This window comes from Protopterus annectens, chromosome 6.part0 (assembly GCF_019279795.1).
Source record: "Protopterus annectens isolate FY-2018-M chromosome 6.part0, PAN1.0, whole genome shotgun sequence".
Taxonomy (NCBI): Eukaryota; Metazoa; Chordata; order Ceratodontiformes; family Protopteridae; genus Protopterus; species Protopterus annectens.
Window position 1 is genome coordinate 984,732,125 of NC_056737.1, and position 23,351 is coordinate 984,755,475.

At 43.1% G+C, this 23,351-nt stretch overlaps 1 protein-coding gene across 2 annotated transcripts in view; it reads left to right on the plus strand.

Moving 5' to 3' along the window:
* The window catches only part of AREL1 (apoptosis resistant E3 ubiquitin protein ligase 1), a 1,112,453-nt gene that overhangs the window by 591,617 nt on the left and 497,485 nt on the right, over nt 1-23,351 (plus strand). The window lies entirely within an intron of this gene.

Here is a 23,351-nt window from a genome sequence, read left to right on the forward strand (position 1 = left end):
TATTTCTTGTGGAAAGCAAATATGTCATAAGGACTTTCATTCTTACTGTATTACTTGCCTAGGCCCTGATCACAACTTTTCTGGTTGTCGGTTTTGTGCTAGATTTAACCAACGCACTATTAAGCGTCGGTATGATTTTGCTTTAAACTATTTTGGACGCCGGTTTAGTTATCCAGAAATGTCATTGGATAGCCATCTGACTACTGGAATTCACAAAAAACGCAAAGAAAAGGAGAGAGATAGACAACCGAGGCCCAAAACCTAAGCCAGTTGCCAGTTCGCCGGTTCTCAGTAAGGCGCTTTCGCAGCCCCTGACGCCCGCTACTTTAGAGTTGCAGGCCGCTACCGACTCCCACGTGGAGTCTGCCATGACTCTGGAAACTCAAGGTATTGGAGCCTCGGATACTATTCCTTCAGATGGGTCTGGAGCCGCTAAGCAGGCACTGGCTTCTGAGGGTGTATTCAGACCTAAACACCCTTACATTAAACCAACTTCAGCTTCAAAGGCAAAGAATAAAGCACCTTTTAAAGCAAAGAAACAGACTCAAGAGCCACGTGGACAGGCCTTTGTGCCCAAAAAATAGATGCTCAAAATGGCCGAAGACTTGATTACCTTGATCAGGGGTTCCCATCCCCCTCCTAAGAGGCCTAGGCAAGAGACGGACTATGAATCTTCAGATCAGGTTTCTATTTCTTCTGATTCCTCTTCTGATCAGGAATATTCTCTCCCTCCTATGAGGATTCTGATGCTGAAGAATCTATACCTTCAGCTTCTCCTCCAGAGGACTATTCTTTTGGGGAAACCTTGAATACCATGAGGGAGCATTTCCACTGGGAGAGCCAAGATTTTTCAGAATCTAAAAAGAGGCTCAGGGATTTCCTTTTGCTACCTCAACACAGGCCACTAGCCATTCCACCTGTGTTAATTGTAGATGATGTGTTTTCGGAGTCTAGTCTTACCCCTGACTCCTTACCTCCAGCTCCTGTTAAGCCTGACAGATATTACAGGGTTCCTGACTCTCATCAATTCCTTTTTAAAAACCCTGCTGCAGACCCAGAAACTATTTCACAGGGTCCCAAAGGAGTTAAGGCTTCCGCTGCAAAAAACCCTACCCCCTCTGACAGAGATTCTGGGACACTGGATAGATGGGGAAAAAAGGTTTACACATCTGCTACCTTGGCTATAAGGGCCTTAAACTGTCAGTTTCATATCCTCAAATATCAGCAACATGTCATGGCATTGCTTAAACAGAAAATGTTAAACTCTGAATGTGCAGAAAACAAGGAAATGCAGGATTTATTGAATGCAGCTGAACAAGTTGGAAAGCACACTTTGCAATGTGATTTTGATGCTTTGGAGGCCTCTCCTGCAGGGCCGCAGATACGGGTTCGGTAGTTAGGAGGCATGCTTGGTTAAAGGAACAAAATCTGCCTGATCATGTCAGTTAAATTATTAGATGCACCTTTACAGCAGGATACTTTGTTTGGTGTTAAGGCAGTAGAGGCGTTAAAGAAAATGGAGGACAAAGCTAAATCTATGCAAACAGTCAAATGATTTTTACAAGTACAGCCACTTAGGTTTAGTAGACACAGGTCTACAAAGAATTGGTCCTTTCCTGTGTCAGATAGACCTCAAAGGGGCAGATCGAGACGCCCTAGAGGCAGATCCCAGGTGCAAGGTTCATACAGGTCAAAGCAATGGGGTGCTTCTACCTCCAAAGCTGGAGAAGACAAATCACAACCTTTCAGGAAACAGTCCCAATGACTTTCCCCTGCCTGCACCAAACACTTATCTCCTGGCAGGGGGGAAATTATCACTTTTTTCTCAAAATTGGCACATTATAATCCAGGACAAGTGGGTTCTAAATATCGTGTCACAAGGCTACAAATTCCATTTCCATACCCTGCCAAAGGCAAACGGCTGGCCAGATCTGCCAAAAAATCAATGGGAAGAGGCACAAAAACAAGCCTCATCCCTCATGGACATGGGAGCCATTCAACAAGTACCAGAGCAAGAGCAGGGACAAGGATTTTACTCAAGACTGTTCTTGGTACCCAGAAAGGACAAGGCATGGAGACCAGTACTGGACCTATCTATTCTGAACACATTCCGGCATATACCAAAATTCAAGATGTTGACTTTGCAGCAGCTTCTGCCCATGCTGGGCAAGAACGCTTGGCTTGTGACTCTAGACCTAAAGGAGGCATACCTGCATGTCCCAATCAGATAATTATGCAGAAGATACCTCAGATTCAAGGCTGGCTCAATGCATTACCAATTCTCTGCACTGCTCTTTGGCTTATCTACTGCGCCCAGGGTCTTTACAAAGTGCCTGGCACCAGTAATTGCATTCTGCAGACAAAGAGGAATACAAATATATCCTTACTTGGATGACTGTCTAATTCAAGCAGAGAACAAGGACATTCTTCTACAGCATCTGGCGTTTGTGAAAAGACTTCTAACATGCCTAGGGTACACAGTCACCGAACAGAAATCAAAACTAGTACCCTCTCAAGAGATAATATTCCTGGGTGCAAGCTTAAATACAACTGCCCAGATGGCTTATCTCACGCCAGACAAACAAATGCAACTGACTACCTATTTCAAAATGTTGGCAACAAAGGCCCAGTTATCTGCAAGAAAAATTCTGCAGCCTTTGGGCTTCATGGCATCCTGCATCCTACTAATTCCATATGCAAGACTGCATATGAGGAAACTTCAGTGTGTTTGGACTCAACATTGCCACAGCCTGGAAACAATGATTACTCTCATTCCCTGCCTACAACAGGAGTTTCGATGGTGGGCAAAGACTTGTCACCAAAACAAGGACAGCCATTCACATTACCCCCAGCCAGGCAGACACTAACAACGGATGCATCAGATTATGCCTGGGGGGCCCACATGGCAGGAAGATGCATTCAGGGCACATGGTCCTCAAACCAAATGCATCTACATATCAATCAAAAAGAGATGCTAGCTGTTCAAAATGCCCTGACAGCCTTCAAGGACCTACTTCATCCGGGACAACTACTGATAAAGACAGACAACACCACGGTCATGTGGTATATAAACAAGCAGGGGAGCACACAATCTTACCCCCTTTGCAGACTAGCCATGGCTTTGTGGGACACAGCATTGACTTACCAAGTACATCTGCAGGCACAATTCCTGCCAGGAAAGGAAAATACTCTGGCAGACGAACAAAGCACAAACCTCATGGATCCCCATGATTGACAGCTGGATCCACAAGTCTTCAGCATAATAACAGGGAAATGGGGATGCCCGGACATAGATCTATTTGCCTCCCCTCGCAACTACCAACTAAAAAGATTCTGCACAAGGACTTATCACAGACGAGCATGGAAAGTCGATGCCCTATCTTTCAGCTGGAAAAACCTATCAGTATATGCCCTCCCCCCACTGCCTCTCCTCCCCAAGCTACTGCTAAAGGTCAGACAGGAGAAGCCAAAGTTGATACTGATTGCCCCAGACTGGCCCCGCCAGTACTGGTATCCAATCCTAAGGAACTTGTCTCAATGCCAGCTTGGACCTTACCTCAAATACCTCATCTACTGTCCCAGCAAAACAGTCAGATCCTGCACAGCCAACTCAGGACTTTAAACCTGGCAGCATGGTGGATAATGTAGTCATACAAAGCACACCTCTCAGTAAAAGCTGTGATGGATGTAATTTTGGAAGCCAGAAGGCCTAGTACTGGAAAATCTTATGCTGGAAAATGGAAGAGATTCTGTGCTTGGAACCAGGCACAAGGAACTGATATAGCTGTGGCAAATATTCCTCAGATTTTGCAATACTTAACTGAGATGCTGGACAAAGGCCTATCTTTTTCATCTATTAAAATTCATGCCTCTGCCATTTCAGCTCATTACAATACAGAGCCACCAATCTTTTCTCATCCCTTATTAAAGCAGTACCTCAGAGGAGCCAAAAATTTAAGGCCTCCAAGGAGATCACCAGTGCCTGCATGGGACCTCAACTATGTCTTGGAAAAACTCACCCTGCCTCCTTTTGAGCCAGCTGCTACTGCTGATATAAAGTTTTTATCTTGGAAAACAGCTCTGCTCCTAGCAATAACTTCTGCAAGACGAGTTTCAGAGCTACAGGCACTCATGGCTGTGGAACCTTTTATTATTTTTTATCCAGACAGGGTCTCTCTGAGGACAAACCCAACATTTATGCCTAAGATGGTGTCCAGTGTGGCTCTTAACCAAACTATTCATCTGCCAACTTTTTATCCAAATCCACAGAACAAGGGGGAGAGAATTCTGCATTCTTTGGACGTACACAGATAGCTTAGATTCTACTTAGACAGAACCAAAGTTTTCAGAAAGACAGAGCAATTACTAGTGACATATACTGCAGGATCACAAGGAAAGACTATCTCAAAGCAAACTATTTCAAAGTGGATAGGCCACTGCATTCGTTTCTGCTACTTACATCATGGCAAGCCAGTGCCGAAGGGCATTAAGCCACATTCAACCAGAGCTGCAGCCACTTCAGCAGCCTTTCTCAGGGGAGTACCAACCAAGGACATTTTAGAGACTGCTACTTGGAGTTCAGTGCACACCTTTACAAAGCACTATCATCTGCCACTCTACTCTAAATCCAGGGCAGGGTTTGCCACTGCAGTTCTGCAGGGCCTCATAGCCGCTCCTAATGCTGTTTAGCTCCAGCCTCCCAACCATAGCTTTGGGACTCTACCCAAATGTAATGACTGCAACAGTGAAACACGAAGAACATAGTACAGTTGTGTACACTTACCATAAATGTAGATGTTCGAGTGTATTCACTGTTGCAGTCCAGGTTACCCACCCGCCATCCCCCTTTCTTCTGATGGAACCTGTCTTTCCTTCTCTGATTTATACAGCTTATGTGGTGTATTTGCTTGTAGATGAAGGTAAAGTTTATATTGGTGCATGTATTTTTATATATATAACAATTTTGGCTACCCCTTTAGGGGGCACCTGACATCTGCGGCAAGAAAAACTAAAGAAAATGGCATTGGCTGCCTTGCTTCTTTTATACCCCTGACAAACTGATGTCATGAAAGGGGCGATGGCAGCTGACACAGGACCCAGGACTTTGGAATTCAGGCCGACTGAGGGCAACCTGCCAGCAGGATTACCCAAATGTACTGACTGCAACAGTGAGTACACTCCGAACAGCTACATTTATGGTAAGTTACACAACTGTACTTATCTCTGACTGAGGCACACTGTAGTGGTGATGAGTTCAGTCTATATGGGTGGCCTTGCACTCTGCCCAGGTAATTACAGACCTGTCATTCTTAGAAGCCACTTCTGCGAAGCCATAGGTCTTACTGTAACTGACCTCATCAAATACAATACCCTGGACAGTATTGGATTTAACCCCCAGTAATCTGATTTTGTATATTGAATCTGGTAAATTCCTTTGAAAGGTTTATGGAGGCTGTTGATGGTAGCCATTAGGTACACTTCCTGTATCTTGACCTGACAAAGGGTGCCAGCAACACTCCCCATGCTGGCATCAGGCAGAAGCTAAACACTTTAAATGCGGTATGATGAGTAGCAAACTGGCTGAAAGACGGAACGCACACAGTGTGAGTCGCAGATGCCTCATCAGAAAGTATGAAATTGACCATCAGTGCCCTCACGACTCAGTGCTGGAACCTCTCCTTTTTTGGCCTTTACTTTTCAGACCTCCAAGGAAAGAGTGAAGACCTTTGATAACAAAGTGTGCAAATGGCTGTAAACTGAGGATTGTTGTTAAATCTCACTCTGACATCCAACCCCTCTCCCCACTGAATTAACCCTCCCATGTTAACTGTTGGTGTTCTAAAATGGGCGTAAGCTGAATGCTGAAAAGTGTGGTGTCATCACTTTTTTTAGACAATCCCTCCCTTAGACATACTGTACAGACCATGCAGTACTCAACTACAAAGTGAAACTGTAGTCTGAGACCTAGAGGACTGTGTTGATAACCCCCCTCTCTTTTGACCATCATGTGATGAAGGTCGTCAAGAAACCCTTTTATTTAGCACAGCCAACTGTCAAAGAAATATCACCAAAGTCTCTAAAGAGGTAGTCACTCCCTTATATTCAGGTTTATCAGACCAGTTATTAAGTACAATACCCTTTTTGGTGTGTGTTTTGCTAAACATATCAAACAATTAGAAAGACCCCAAAGGTCCTTCATCAAAAAGATCACAGACCTAAAGTCCCTGAGCTATCAAGAGAGGCTGGAAGCTCTATCCCTGTATTCTGTATCTTAAAAACGTTTGAGCAGGGACATATCTGTCTCATTTACTGCACCATTAGAGACCCTATTGTCCTGGACTTCCTGTATCTCCATAAATCTAATGGCTCCACCAGTTGTAGAATCAAGGACCTAAATCTTCACCAGCAGATAAGTAAATAATGTGGGAGGGAGAGGTTTATAAAGTTGTACCTGCCTAACTTTTGGAATAAACCTGCTGTGCATGTTAAGTGGTGCAGCATATTATCATCCTTTAAACATATTCTAGGTTAGTGGATGTGTTTTCACAAATTTACTCTGGAATTGATTTATATGGTTTCCTGAAGAAAGGAAGTGTGGTCTGAGGGAGGGCAATGGTAAGACAGAAATGGTCGGAATCTATTGGTGTTCGTTAACTAGGTTAGTGGACTGACTCCAAGGGACCTATTTTAGTCCATGAGGTCTGTGGGAAACAATCAGTTTGTGCATTCACAGAACAGACGGGGTAGCTCAGTGGTGCAAGTAAGGTTTGTTTATACATTTATAAACCTGTAAGGTAAATGGGAGATGAGATGGAAACTGTAACTTACATTTAAAGTCAGTTCACAATTGTAATTCTGTATTTTGATAGTTGGACAATTATTGCATACAGTTGTGGAAGGATAGGGCTTGTACTGTAAAGACTCAGACAAAAACAGTATGTTGAAGAAAAGCCACTGCTCTCACAGTATTGGAGAGCTCTGCAAGACATAAGCACCTAGTATATTCAAAAACATGTATTTCAGACAGCACTTCCAAAAGTTGGCATAAAGACAGTTCGTGGATCAGTGGGAGCTGAAAGTCGGCATGAGAACTGTTCATGAATCAGTGGGAACTGAAAGTCGTCATGAGGACGGTTCATGAATCAGTGGGAACTATAGCTCGTTGATAAATAGATAAATTAATCTCATTCTTGTACAGTAAAGAACGTGGGGTTCCTGTTAAGCGATTGAAAATCCCTTTAGGCGAGTATGAAGACGTTGAACCGTATTGCGTGAAGTACTTAAATCCCAAACGTTCAAAACCGCGAATTTCGAAATGTTGATTTGTTTTGGTTGGCCCATCTGCGGTATAGCTCCGTAAGGTAAATGTGCAATAGATAGGACTTTAGTGTTAGGATTTGGGTTAAGGTAAGTGCATAGATAGGTAATGTATGTAAGAGTTATTGTAGTGTTAGGTGTAGGGTTTTTTTAAGTGTATGTATGTGTATTATTTATTTTGTTTAGGTGTATGTCTGTAGGGGATGTGTGCGGTAGTTACGGACCTTAGGGTTAGAGAGGGGTTAAGGGGAGTGTATAGATAGTTGTGTTTGTGGGGTTTAGTGTAGTGTTGGAGGTAGGGTTTTAGTGCTTTAGTTTAAGTTAAAAGTAGGGTTTGGTTAGTGTATGTATGTGGTTCATTTATTTTGTTTGGGTAGGTAGTATGAAGCGGGTGGTGGGGTTGGCCGACTATGACAGTTCAATATTTTTTTTTTCTTGGTTTAGTGTGTTCGGGATTTTCGCGGTTTGCTGTAAAGGGGGTCGATGTTTCGGTATTCGCGCATGGGTTTTTTTGCTGTGGTAATATAGACCCAAGAATTTGTTCTTTTGCTATAGTTGGCACATCCAGATGTCAGCTTGGTGGTCAGTTAATAATCTTTAAGCACAACGTAACACAACAGAAGGAAACCCAAATCAAAACAGTGAGGTTTTAGGTTGGAGAACTGGGGAACGTTCTTAATGTTGATACAGGAACTGGCCAAGGGAGAACTTTTATTGTCAAGCCAGTTACACTCAGTATTTCCTATAAGCAGATGAGAGAAGGAATTCACAAAGTTTGTACTGGTTTTTTTTTTTTTTTTTTTACACTTTGTTTTGTGCTTTATGTTTTCTTAACTATGTATCCAAAGTTGTCGTTTTCCTCCATCTCAGTTTATTGATTCGTTGGCTCCAACACTGGCATTTCCAGACCTTCAGCACTAAAGGTTCATCTTCTGTGCCATAAAACCCTGCAAGCGTGATTCTCCTCAAGTCTCATTTGCAGCTTTCAAGTCCCAGATACGTCTATCAGTTCTAGCGAAGTGTTCAACGTTTTGGTCATATTTTTAATCTTTTCTTAGCATGTTAATTGTGATGTATTAGATTCCTCCTTTCCCTACTTAGATATAGTTAACGTACTTAAAAGTGAATAGTTAGTGGAGACAGTAGTTAGTAGACTTAAGAACAGTTTACTTACCATGGCATTTCCTGCTTTCTCTTCATTGCCGGTTGGCACTGATGGACAAGATTTTGCTTGTAGTAGTTACTATTTAGTGTGTAGAATGTTTATTTCTGTTTTACAGGGTTTTGCAATCTTTATAGTTTTTACGGTGTGCGTTTTTACCAATATTTGCTACTATGTCATTTTTCTGTAGTCTTGTTAAATGGTGAGCATTGCTATGTCATGGACAGGTCTTTGGGTTTTAAAAAGTGCTTAGTTTGTGGACATAGGCTTGCACCCCAGTATAGCCATGACAAGTGGATAATTTGTATGGTCCTGCTCATCTGAAGGAAGTATAATAAGGCCTATGTGGCATTTGATGCCAGTGCCCTAGTAGACGTAAGGCCCATGCTGGTTTTGAAGGGTTTTTTGTCTGTTTTCCCTTCAGTGTCTTCTCCTTTCCCCTCTCCTAACAAATTTTCTGTAAAAAGGGAGGAGAGTGATAGGTAGCTGGACAAGACGAATGAAGCGAAACAAAAGGAGTAGGATAAAATGAGAGCAAGCGAGAAAGACTGAAACAAAAGGAGTAGGATAAAATGAGAGCAAGCGAGAAAGACTGAAACAAAAGGAGTAGAATAAAATGAGAGCGAGCGAGAAAGACTGAAACAAAAGGAGTAGGATAACACGAGAGCAAGCGAGACAGACTGAAACAAAAGGAGTAGGATAAAATGAGAGCAAGCGAGAAAGACTGAAACAAAAGGAGAGGAATAAAATGAGAGCAAGTGAGAAAGACTGAAACAAAAGGAGTAGGATAAAATGAGAGCAAGCGAGAAAGACTGAAACAAAAGGAGTAGGATAAAATGAGAGCAAGCGAGAAAGACTGAAACAAAAGGAGTAGAATAAAATGAGAGCAAGCGAGACAGACTGAAACAAAAGGAGTAGGATAAAATGAGAGCAAGCGAGAAAGACTGAAACAAAAGGAGTAGGATAAAATGAGAGCAAGCGAGAAAGACTGAAACAAAAGGAGTAGGATAAAATGAGAGCAAGCGAGAAAGACTGAAACAAAAGGAGTAGGATAAAATGAGAGCAAGCGAGAAAGACTGAAACAAAAGGAGTAGGATAAAATGAGAGCAAGCGAGAAAGACTGAAACAAAAGGAGTAGAATAAAATGAGAGCAAGCAAGAAAGACTGAAACAAAAGGAGTAGGATAAAATGAGAGCAAGCGAGAATGACTGAAGCAAAAGGAGTAGGATAAAATGAGAGCAAGCGAGAAAGACTGAAACAAAAGGAGTAGGATAAAATGAGAGCAAGCGAGAAAGACTGAAACAAAAGGAGTAGGATAAAATGAGAGCGAGCAAGAAAGACTGAAACAAAAGGAGTAGAATAAAATGAGAGCAAGCGAGAAAGATCGAGACTCAAGGACAAGCAATGAAACAGCCTGTGGTCTGGTCTCCATCATAATCAGCCTGATTGGCAGTGGGATTGGAAGCTTCCCCAGGGCTGGATTATTGAAGGAACATGCTTCCCACCTGTCCAGTTTCATTGTCTGTGTTTGATGTTGCTGAGAGCAGTTGTCTCACTCTGAGACAGGATATGCGGCACCTGGTACCTTATCCGTCCAGGTCTTCATGTCCACCCAGCATCTCTGTTTCTCTGAAACAGCCCTTGGGGTAGCCTGTACCATCTGGCTTCAACCATCCCCAGCCTAGGGGACTCCCTCTTGGCTTCTGTGTGTCACCCCCCCATCCAAGTCTACTACTCAGGAGACGCACAAAAAGAGCCTGTGTAAGAAGAAACACCTGGACTCCCTTGAAGAGTCTCTTATTAAGGAGACCGAACTCAATGAAGGGGAGGGGGTCCCCAAAGTCCTGCTATGTTGATGCCTCCTTTGATGTCCTTTTGGAATTGATGTGGCAGCTTCGGAGGCAGACCACCAAAGCCCCTTCCCTGGAGGAGATAATTTTTCTTGAGGCCATTGCTGCAGGTCCATTCACATCGTAGGTAGTACCCCGTGTGGATGCCCCCTCACTGATTTGGTGTCCTGGAGGGCCTGGTGGGAAACAGATACAGTGAATTCAGTCCCACGCAAACCAGGTAATGTTTTGCTTCCCCAAAGGGCCTGCTGAAGGGTCCTTTGGTTGACGCTGCTGTTACTGCTGCAGCCACTAAAAAAGACATCTCGGAAGAGAGTACATCAGTCCTTTCTCTGATCAGAGAGTCCAGGGTGTTGGATCTGTTGGGTAAGAGCTCTTAAAACTTCAGCCATGTTTGCCGTCCATGTGCTGAATTATATGGCTCACTTGATGGGACTCCACCATGACCTTGTTACTGAGGTGTTTAAATCCATGGCTTCTTTACAGTCTCTGGAGGTCCATAAATCAGTGGAGACATATAGTTATCCACTGTACTTCAGTCTCTAGTATCTCCATGCAGTTAATGATCCTGTTCGCACACCAGGTACTGGCAAAGTGGCTCACTGGCATGCCTGAAGGCACTTATGTAATTTTGTGGAGTCCTTTAAGGCATTCTTTCTCAATGCCTCCTGTGATGGATCTATCTTGTTTGGACTCAAAGTTAAGGAGACTTTGACCAGGAGCAGACAAGATGGGAAAATTCTTTCTGCCATGGGAACATGTTTTTCTGCCCATCGCAGAACATTCTGTAGGAATCAGTGTTGTGGAATGAAAAATTTCTTCCATAAATTACAACAGTTCTCCCATGATACTATGGCTGATGGTGCCCCCCACAAGGTAGGAGGGAAACTTTAGTGGATGCCTCCTTCAGGGCAGTGGTGGTCCACAGAATCAAGGCTTCAGATGTCCCTTCTGTGGGAAGCCCTTTCAGCATTCCTGAACACTTGCCTGACTGCTGCACTCTGGAAGCAGTCAGAGGATGCATATCTCCACATCTAAAAGCGTAGGAAGCCATCACCTCAGGTACACTGGTATTTAGGAGTGGTTTTCAGTGGCTGCTCCATTATTTTTTGCATATAACCAAGTTGAAATTAAAATGCCGTCTTGATGTGCCACCTCACCAGCGAAGGACAGCAGCAGCTAAGGTTTTAAGCTGCTACGAAAACAAGTCATCCAGGAGGGTCCCACCAGACCAGTGATGATCTGCGTTCTACTTAAGATTCTTTTTACTGGCAAAAGAAGAAACACAAGGACCTCAGGCCTGTTCTGGACCTAAGCAAACTGAACCTCCATGTCAAACAGACCAAATTCTGGATGGTCATGGTACAGTCCGTACTACCTCTTCTCTGGAAGAATGACTGGATGTGATCAGTGGATTTCAAGGATGCCTACTATCACATTGTGATAGCAAGACACTCCAGAATATTCCTGTGCTTCAGGCTGGGAGCCAATCATTTTCAATTTCAAGCTCTGTACTTTGGCCTCACCACAGGTCCTCAGCTGTTAACCAAATGCATGGCAGTGGGTAGCAGCCTGGCTCTGACTGCATGGATCTCGGGTCTTTACTTTACCTGGATGACTTTTTTCCCACAGGGACTTCAAGAGAATCATTGATTCAAGCAAAGGACATCTGGCTTCATCGGTGTCTTTCTTTAGGAATCATTATCAACCTCATGAAATCAAAGCTAGATCCTGTTCAAATTTTTGATTTCATCAGATGCCATTTGGACACCACCAGTCAGATTGACAGGCTCCCTGTTTTGAGATTGACCTTGATTCAGATTCATGCAAGTCAAATTCTAGCTGTTCGAAGGCCAACTGCTTCTGTTTTATTACACTTCTTAGGGTTAATGGCAGTTGCCATTCCCTTAGTTCCATTTGCCAGATTTTTTATAAGAGTTCTACAGTAGATGTGGTCCATTCGGTGGTCCCTTGACAGTGCACCCAATGAATTTTCCCATTCATCTAATGGAAGTTTTTCGATGTCACATTTCCTGGTGCTGATATCAGTCAAGTTGCGGTAGGTCGTTCTTTTGTTCTCCCACACCACATGGTCACAGTTACCCACAGATGCTTTCCTCCTGGGGTGGGGGGTGCACTTTGAATGGAAGACAGTCTAAGGTACCTAGTCTCCCTCAGAGGCCCCTCTTCAAATCAACATCTTGAAGATGAGGCCAGTCCTCCTCACATTTTTGGCTTCCAGGACTCTGTCCATCCCCTAGGGTGTGATAGTCATAGAGACGTAAAACCTGTTCTTACTCCTGTGTTGAGAGGCTATGAGGATTTGGCAATGAGCGATTTCCTGTCATCACTTTCTGACAGCAGCACACATACTGGAGAAGTCCAACATTCTAATATACACTGTCAGCTGGAGCATCCTGATTCCTCAGGAGTGGCCCCTCAGGCCTTCAGAAGTGGCTCAGATTTTCAGCTGCTGTAGCCTGTTTACCACTCCTCTGTGCACCAGACATTACAGCTACCTTGCCCTGGGACAGCTACCAAGGGACTCTCTTCTGCATTCTTGATCCCTTGGGCTTCTGTACACCTTTTTTCCCCAACATGCTGATCACAAAATTCTTACAGAAAGCTGCCTGTTACAGAGTAACAGTGATTCTCATTTCTTCTTTTGGCTTTGAAGTATGGTTCCCCTTTCTGTGGCCTTATCTCAAACACCCACACTGGGTGCTGAACTGGATTCCAAACTTGATGTCTCAAATATCACGTCAGCTTTACCTGAACCTGAAATTCCTCAAGCTAACCACCTGTTTTCTCCAATTCCAATGACGAATAGAGATACCAAGCTTTCTGAGAGAGGTGTCCACATCATTTCATCTTCACAGACACCATCCACTAGGAAGGTGTATTCTTGTAAATGGGAAATGTTTTTTTATGGGCTGTTTCTAAAGGACTGGACGTTTTTTCCTGCACCCTTGCATGCTCTACTGGATTTCTTGCTGTTTTATAAGAGTTTTAGCTTCTCCGCCATCAAAGTTCAGTTGGAAGCCATTTCTAATTTTCACATTGGTCAAAGTCATACTCCTCTGGTGTCTTTGAGGTTATCGAAAGCCTTTTTGAAAGGTACCTTTTAAGACCCCTAGTTAGGGATCTTGCCCCTCCCAGGGACCTTTCTGCAGTTTTGCAAACCTTAACTGCAGCCCCTTTGAACCCTCTGCTACTGTGTATTTAAAGCCTCTCTCCTGGAAAACATTCTTTTTGGTGACTGTCACTTCAACCAAAAGATTATTAGAGTTTCACCCACTATCCTCTGTCTTACTGTACAAGGATCAGACATGCTCGCTACCTAATCCTTCCTTTTTTCCCAAGGTGGCCTCAGAATCTAAACTTAGTCTGATCAGCTTCCTGTTTTCTTTCCCTTATTTTATTAACAAGGGGGATACATGCTTCATTGTCTAGATTTTCATTGCAACTCAGATTCTTTTTGGACAGAACTAAACTCTTCAGGAAGTCCAAACAGTTGTTTGTCTCCTTTTCTAAATCTAAACTGCAAAAAAACGGTTTCCATCGTGACTTTGTTCAGATGGCTGTCTGCATTGCCATTGTTTACTCTGTTAAGGGTCCTTCTCTTCCCTGGATACCTGAGCTCTGTCCACCAGGGAAACAGCATTCTTTAACTATGCTTCTGTGGGTGAGCTTTGTGTAGCAACAGTCTGGTCTTGCACTCATACCTTTGTTGCTCGTTACAAAATTGACATCCACACCAGGTCTAGATTTGTGTTTGACTCCTATGTGTTATGGAATGTTCTCTGTTAGTACCATCCATCTGACTGGCTGGAGACTTTGTTCTGCAGAGTGAGACAGAAGGAAAAGACAACATCTGATACGAAAGTTATGTACTTAGCATAATGCGAGACCTGTTTTGCCTTCTTCAGTACATCTCAGCCATCCCTTCTTCCTTTCAAATTGTCACTTCAGTTTATTGCTCATGCCAAAAGCAGAAGACAGTTTGGTGAAGAAGATTTAGAACCGACAGGAAGAAGGCAAGAAGAATTGAAAGCATCCAGCAAAGAGGTGGTTGGGTTGTGTGAGAGAAGACCTGCAACAGTCGGGTATGAGTATCGAGGAAAGTAGGAGAGTGACACTGAATGGAGAGAGATGGTGACAGTTGACATAGCATCCCAACTCCATGTAGAAAATGGGAGAAAAAGGGGGTCGATGATGATGATGATTTATTACTTGTGAAAGACCTTATGTACCAACTCGAGAACTGCTTTGGAACTATCGGTGTAAATTTTCACCTTTTTCCCTTATAAATATATTTTTTTCTTTCTTGTTTTATCATGGTATTGTATTTCTTAGTATAGGGACAAATTCTATCTGAGGAGAATAAAGCATGCAGGGTTTTATGGGAGAGGAGGTGGAGCTTTAGAGCTGAAGGTCTGGAAAAAACAGCGTCAAATCAGAGGAACCCACAGGTTGAGATGGTGAGATGGACAGAAGAAGACAAAAGGGATCTAGCATTATGATAAGTGCATAACTTATTTATGCCTACTGCTTTTACCATTACTGTTGTAAAACATTTTTACTTGTTGTGTTGTCTTATAACCCAAATAAAGTCTGAAAACGATCTTGTACAATTTATATGTATGTGTTGTGTTGCCTTATGACCAGGGTAGTCATGAAAACCCACCAATCCCTTTTTGCAAACTTCGAATAATATACATACATGTATACATGGTTCCACTTTAAATCATCGAATGTTCAGAGCATCAACGTTCTGATCATCGAGACCAGAACATCAATGTTCAGAACATTGAAGGTTTAAAGTGGAAGTGCCAGGTAGGTGAGATTGTAGAATGTTGGATGTGTATGCGGGGAAGCAAGGTGCCCTGCATGTTGTATTTGTGTGTGTGCCATCTGAGTGTTGCCATTGCAGGTAGGGTATTTGAAATCTCCCATTTAGTGCTACCGCATATAGCGGTAAATGAAAGATTTCCCTTACCCCACTGTAGTGCAATCTCGGAGTTGGAATATTAAAGTAGGGGGTGTGTGGGAGGCACAGGGGGGCAAAGCCCCCCTGCATAACATAGTTTTTGTGAGTTATTTGGTATTTTTTATGGTTCATTCTGAACCTTCGATGTTCTGGTCTCGATGATCAGAACGTCGATATTTTGAATATTCGATGATTCAAAGTGAATCCATATACATACATAAACACAGCAGTTAACATGTAGCCTATGTAATACTCCTGTGTCTGGGTGTTAAATCCTACCCATTGTCAAAGGGCAGCTATGAAGATTAAAAACAATACAAGGACTATGTGTGTGCTGTGTTTATTTATAGGTAGCGGTACTAGAGGACTGAACAAAACCAGGTCAGTACTGAGGGACAAAAATAAGTCCTTCGTATGTGTTATCTTTTTGCAGGAATTTAACATTTGTAAAAGGCATATTTTTGGATGTTATTTTGCATTCTTGAATTTCTGGGAGTACCCACCCAGCTGAGGAGTAGTAGTTTGTACATTTACTGTGGTGCTCTGTGGTTGCTGGCTTTTCTGATGTTGAGGTTAAAGAATGGCAAGTTAAGAAGTACTGCGTTTTGATTGTTTTGTTCTCCTGGCAGTCCAAGGTAGAAAGTGCGAAGTGATCCTTGAAAGCTAACAAATTAATTTATATTTAAAAATGTAAGCTTCTGTGACAGCTTGGTGGTGTTAAAGGGAGCCTTGCTACAGAACTTTACCCGTGTGTGACTTGTTACATCAACACCTAAATGAAGTCCCAACCGATACAGTACTGTGTCGTTTGATCTGTGAGAGGACTGTCTTTGTATGGTCAGGTGTAGTGACTTCTATTCCCTAGTAGATGGGTGCTCCCAATGCCTTGATTTTTCAAGATCTTTGTGGGGCAAACTGGCAGATTGTTGGAGTAGGTGTCTTCTATATCTGTGTCATGGTATCACTTTTGTACTGGTACAAGTGCTTGCATCATTAAGTGAAGAATATTCCAAAAAATGTGCCAGATTTTGATAGATTCATTTGTGATCATTAGGCTAACAACCCTAAAGTGCCTTTCTAAGCCTAGCTGTGCTTTCCAACTGTATTTGACTGGCCACCTATATAAAACAAATTTGTGAGTCACATTTGGGTTGCATGGCTAGGCGTATAAGGGCCCTAGTAGTCGTTAGCCTGGTATACTTATGAACTTATGCCACTCATTTTATAGCAGGTTTGACTTTGGTATGAGTAGTCAAGCATTTACAAGCTCTCACCTTCTGACAGGAACATAGGTAGCAAACTAGGGTAAATTTACGATTACCCATCCACTGATTCAAGTTGCGTTTGAATAACTGCAGAGAGGAACTGTGCTTCACTTGGATGGGAAGCATGTTCCAAAGAAGAGGTAGTCTATGAGACGCATACCTATCCCTGCAAAATGTTGTTTATGTTGCAGATGAGTTTTAAGTTCCTAGATCAGGTGTTTGTTTCTGTTTATTGTAGTGATGTGCAACAGGTCCATAAGGGCTGGATCAGAGGCAACTTTGAAGGTCAGGCATAGATTACTCCTCAGCAGTCTATAGGCCACAGAGTGCAAGGCTTTGAGGCAGCCTGTGTAGTACATGTTTTCTTCCCTATATTTTCTTTTTGTGAGTAACCTCTGAGGGTAATGTAGTTGCACATGCCTGGTCAGGTTCATACCAAAGGGGGCATAATAGTCAATGACTTGTCTGATGAGGGCTTAGTACAATAGAACATTGACACTTTTGGGCCAAGATCATATACCTTTGCTTATAAGTTTCAGAACATAGAATGATCTCCTTACTACAGTAAAAACGCTCCCAAATCCCTTACCACACTGTCAACTCCTTGGGGTGTATTATCACTGCAGTAGTTTCATGGGTGGTCTACTTTTTGAAAGACACTATGTGCAGTGACTGAGACCTTGTTCAAGGCTCCTGAGAGCACCCCTGCATTACCAGGCTATAATTCATACCACACCTTTCGGCCAACTAACCTGGACCAAACCACTAAAGGTGGAGGCGTGTCCATATTCATTAAGAATATCCACACCTCCAGGCTAGTTGCTCAGTATAATGCATCGAAGATTATCCAAGTGCAACTAACTCTGGGCAAGATCACAGTCCAAACTGTAGCTTGCTACAGATCCCCCACCATGCCCCAGGATTCCCACTCCTTATTTCTTGATACACTGGAAAATATTAGGGTACAACCTAACACCCTAATAATGGGCAATTTCAACTACCCCACCATTAAATGGGAAAACTACTCATGTACCAACTCTTGTGCTCAACGTTTTCTGGAATTCATAAATTCCAACACCTTGGATCAAATTTTCCACACCCCCACCAGGGGCAGCAATATCCTAGACCTGGTCATTACCAACATGGGCAATCGGTGTTCCACACCAGAGGTCACTTCCTCGGTCAGATCTGACCACAAGCTAATCACCCTAGATATCCACATCCCACCCCCACCCCCACCCCCATTAGGGAAACCACTGTAAAAAATTTCTCCAAAGCCAACTTCATGCTTCTTAAGACATGAGTGGCAAACTTCACGACACCCATGCTGACGGACAATAGAGGTATGACTGCTGAATCCTATACAAATGCACTTTATAATCACTTAAACGAGTGCATGGATCTTGCAATCCCTATCCGAACCAAAATGCTATCCTCCAAAAAAAGGAAGCCAATCTGGTGGTCCCCTGCCATAAACAAACTCTACAACAGAAGAAAGAAACTGTTGCAAAAAAGAGTAAAATCCCATGATTGGAGGAACTCCGTGGTCAGCCTCAGTAAGAAGCTGAGATCCCTCATAAAATTCTCCAAAACTAGTTACGAAAACAAAATTGCCACTTACTCTAAAGACAACCACAAAGCATTCTATAGCTATGTCAAGAATCTCAGTGGCAACACTCAGATCTGCTCTGAGTTACAGCACAATGGCACTAAATATACAGAACCAGCTGATATTGCCAACATCTTGGCAGATAGGTTCAGTGCTAACTTTGCCCCTCTCTCTCCCCCTAAAGGGCCCATCTCTATACCGGAAGAATGCAAAGTTCCTGTAATCATGGCTGCACTGGTAAAAAACACACTCTCCAAAGCCAAAAACACAGGATCCATGGGACCTGACAGCATCCCAGGCTGCATTCTACAAGAACTACAAAACAAACTGGCACCCCACCTAAGTACCATGTTTAGTCATAGCCTCACCTCAGGTTTTGTGCCCACTGAATGGCGCACAGCAACAGTTGTCCCACTCCACAAAGCTGGAGCCACCACGGACCCTGGGAATTACCACCCTATCAGCCTGACGAGACTGGTCTGCAAGGCTATGGAACGTATCATCATGGAACTTATAAACAATGACATTGGTAATCTCCAAACTCTGGACCCTAACCAATTCGGGTTTGTAAAAGGCAGATCATGTCTCCTAAACCTGATAGACTTCTTTGAAGCAGTCACCAAAGCCGTAGATGAGGGTAAGGTGGTGCACACAGCCTATCTAGATCTCACCAAGGTTTTGACACCATCCCCCAGTCTGGAATTATAGATAAACTCACTAAACTAGGTATAAATCCCTATGTCACAAGATGGGTTGCCAACTGGCTCACTGACAGAACCCACTCTGTGAAAGTAGCAGACTCTAAATCCAACTTCAGACCAGTGACAAGTGGAGTACCACAGGGTTCTGTCCTGGGTTCTCTCCTGTTTGGTATCTACTTCTCTGAAGTACAGGCTAACACAGAAGGTCTTTGGCTAACGTAGTTCGCAGATGACTGCAAACTAGGATCCATAATCGAAACTCCTAACGATGTGGACATCCTACAAAAGGGCCTCACTGAGACAGATGCCTGGTGTCAAAGCCATGGCCTGAAGCTCAATGCCAAAAAGTGCATTGTCATCCCCTTTGGTAAAAACTCTGTACCCATTAACTACATTATAGGCGATAGTCTACTTAACACAGAAAGTGTGATAAGAGACCTTGGGACACAGGTGGACAGTAGTCTCTCCTTTGATAATCACATCGCCACAGTAGTCAGGAAATCCTTCTACGTGGCGCACCTCATTACAAAAGGTTTCTCGTCCAGGAAAAAAGAGGTCATTGTTTCCCTCTACTCATCACTCATTAGACCCATTATAGAGTACAACGCCTCTTTTGGTATGTACCTCACAAGACAGCTACAAAAACTGGAAAGGCCGCAGAAATACCTCACAAAGAGGATTACTGGCTGCAAACAGATGCCCTACGCAGACCGTCTCAAAAAACTCCAGCTTTACTCTGTCGCATATCGCCTACTCAGAGGTGATCTCTGCCTAACATACAAAGCTATGTCAAACCCAGAGCTGTTGGACATGCTCCACTTAAAGAAATCCCAGTCCCTCCAAGCTACACACTCTCTAGGGACCTAAACCTTGCCACCACAATAAACAGAACATGCTGGAGGGATAGATTCCTGTCCCAGAGACTTCCCATAGTCTGGACAAACTACCTATCTATATCAAACAAAGCTCCTCATTAGCACTCTTCAAGAAAAATCTTGATGATTGGATGGGAGATAGGAAATTCACCCCGGGGATCACTTCTGTGGCTCTGCTTGACAGGGGCACAGGAAAATAATTTTCTTGGGTGGCAAAAGCCAGGGTACCCGTTTGGCTAGGCTTATATAGGCCCTAGGGCCAACAGCCTAGTACCTACCTATGAACCTATATATTTTTTGACATTGAGTTTTAGACTGTGACTCTGGCACCAGTTATTTATGTGTGTCAAGCCTTCTTGGAGGATGTCTTTGGGGGATTCTGTAACTGCACCTAGTTTGCAGTCCTCTGAGAACTTGGTCAGCCAGAGACCTTTGACGTTGGCCTTGACTGTAGAGAAGTAGATGCCGAAAAGGATCAGCACTAGGATTTTGCAGTGGTGTTCTTTTCTTGGTGAGGGAGTGATGAATCTGCAAGTGGCATTTGAAGTGGACTGAATGGTGGATATATGTTTTAGAAGCTTCAGCAGTTAGAGAGAAGCAATATTCTAGTTGAGCCAGTAAGATACCTTTACCCATGGCATTTCTACAGGGTCTGGATAGAAAAGGGGAGATCCTGTTATCCCAGAATAGGAGAGTTGATTTTTTGTGTGTGTAGTCCAGGTGGAGTTTAGGAAGTGGTCCACCCATATCCTTAGGTATTTGAATAAGCTGGCAGTCTCAATAGTGTTAAGATGATCAAGGATTTTTAGAGGCCTGGAGATAGATGTGAGCTTTTGCCTAGCACCAAAATGCATTGTTTTTGTTTTAGAAGTGCTTAGCAGTAATTATTTATCATTGACCCATTGAATAAAGGCATGAAAGTAATCAGCCTGAAGATTGAGTTCAAGAGAAGAGATGATGGATAGAGGGGAATAGGACCATGTCATCAGCATAAAGCAAGTCAAAAGGAAGTTTGGTAATGTAGATAGCAAATAAGAAAAAAACTAGCTTATGAGACTAGTCAGTCTTATGGGTTGATAGTTTCCCAGGTCTGTAGATGTCCCGTTCTTGAGCAGAGGAATAACAGTTGCAGTCCTCCATTAGCTTGGCATTGCAGCCTGTTTGGAAGCTACAGCTGAATATTGTTTCCAGTGGGCCTGGCAGATTGTTTTGTGCTGTTAAGCAAGTGTCTTGGGATATTTTCAGGTCCCATTGATGCATTGTTCATTTCTTTGGAGAGTGCATTGAGGACCTGTTCCCTAGTGATAGTTGGAGGAGCTGTGGTTGGAGATATTTCTTGAGAGCTGTCCAGGATGGGGTAGTAATGTAAAACTGGAGCTAAATTTATTGACTATTAGATTTGATGTATCCTCTGGCTCAGTATAAGTGGCTCCATTTTCAGTTATTTTGTCACATTGCTGGTTTGAGGTTTTGGACATAGCTGAAGAATGCCTTGTGGCTGCCTTTAGCTTGTGAGGCTACTTTTACTTCAGATTTGGCTGTGGTAGACCTAATTAGTCTCCTGAGTTGTTTATGTAATTTGATGAGGGAGCTCTTACCTTGCTGGGCATTGCTCTTTATATTTCTGGCCATGGTTTTCTTTCTTTTGTTGTTATAACCTACTGATGTTGGAATTCTACCAGGGTGGCTTGTTTTTAGAATAAATTCTGTGCTTATTTCAGGTAGCTACTGCTGTGTCTAGGCAGCTATATACATAATTGTCCAGGGCTGTGAATGACTCCCCATAGACAGTAGTGTTCCTTGGGGTTGGGAGAGTTTGAAATTTTGCTAGGGTGTTATTTAATAGTAGGAAGTTAACACTGGAGTAATTCCTAAAAGTATTATGGTAACCTGGTGTCCCAGGTATTATTTTTATTTTGAAGGAGGTACGTTTATTTTATGGTATAACCTAATTAGTGAGGAAATTACACTCAGGGAAGTGCAACATTCCCCCATGTTGGTAAGAACTAGGTCAAGGATGTTTGTGTCCCTTGGTGGGCATTTGGACTAGTTGGTCCATGGCATTTATGTTGGCAAAGTCCAGGAGCCTTTTAGCCTCCAAATTTGAGGTCATGTATGATTCCTAGTCTGTAGTGGGTTACCCATGGTCAAGATGTTAGATTGAATAGATCCTGAATCAAGTTCATTAAAGTAAGTGGTGTGTATTTCCTGGGACATATTTAGGGGCATGTAGCGCTATGGTATGGGATTTTGCTTATGCTGAGTTGTAAGCAGAAGAGCTCAAGTGGGTCATACTGCTTGACCTGCTCTGACATGCGACTTCTCCCTTTCTGTGCAGTAGCCGACCTAAGTGCATGGAAGGTATTATAGCCTGCACTACAGGGATGCCTTCTGTGGCTTTAAATCTTGTCTTACTAATCTCACAGATGTCTACATGCTTGTAGGAAGAGAGTTTTTTGTTTAGACTCCAGGTATTGAGCAATATCACTTTTAGAATGTTCTGGGCTGGTTTACCTATCTCGGATGATTTATCAGTTTGGCAGTGTCTAAAAAAGGCCCTAGGGGTGTGGACAGGATTTTAGCTAATATTCCAACACTTAGAGGGACAGGTGCAGAAAATCCGTGGAGAAGCATTGCGGTCTGACAACTGGATCCTCCCAGGCTGACAAATACTGTACCCCCTTTGAATGATACCAAAAGGTAAGTCAGTTATTAAAACCAATTATTTTTTGTTCGTATTGGTGGCATAATACTTTGAGAAGGTAAAATGCTGCTCAGTGCTATGCACTCACCAACCTGGAACACACGGTCTGAGGGCTCCATCATGTTGCTTCATATAGTCCAGAAGGTGCCTCTCATATCATTTATTCCCTTGTGGACTATGACTGATTCATACTGGTACTTCTGGTTCAGTGAACTTAGTGTGCATGTAATCTGGTGGCTCCTGGTTCCTGATAGGCAGTAAATAACAACCCTTTCCTTGGTCAGACTGGTGATTGAGACATTGGTGTGCCTCACAGTGGAGTCTCCTATGAGCATTGGATTGTGTGATGGTCTGCCCTATGGGTTTAGATATATCTACACTGTGAGCTGAGGCTGAATGTGACATGGTGAGTGTTGCTTTGGTAGTGTAGTTTTGAGGTCAGGAGGGGTACTTATTGTAAGTACTGTGTCTGGGAGGTCTTTGAGGTTTTATCTTGGGTATATGGGTCTATATGTTTGTGTGTGTGTGTGTGTGTGTGTGTGTGTGAGCATATATCGGTCTATGTGGTTAACCTTTTGTGTGTGTGTCTGTCTGGCAGTTATTGAGTAGTGTTGTGTGTTTCCGATAACCTGTTTGGTATTTGCATTGACTGTATGTGAGACCATTGCCTCCAGAGACGGTGTATAATTACATCTGTCATGTACTGTATTGAATTGTTTGAGAGTTAGGTGACTGGCCGTAAACATGGGACAATTTCTACATTGTCTCAGGATGCCTATTTCTACCAAGTTGGCTACAGAAACAGTAGGAAAGTGAAGGCCCATGGTTTCAGGTATATATAATGGGTTACGAGGGGAGTGCTACCAAGGGATTCTATG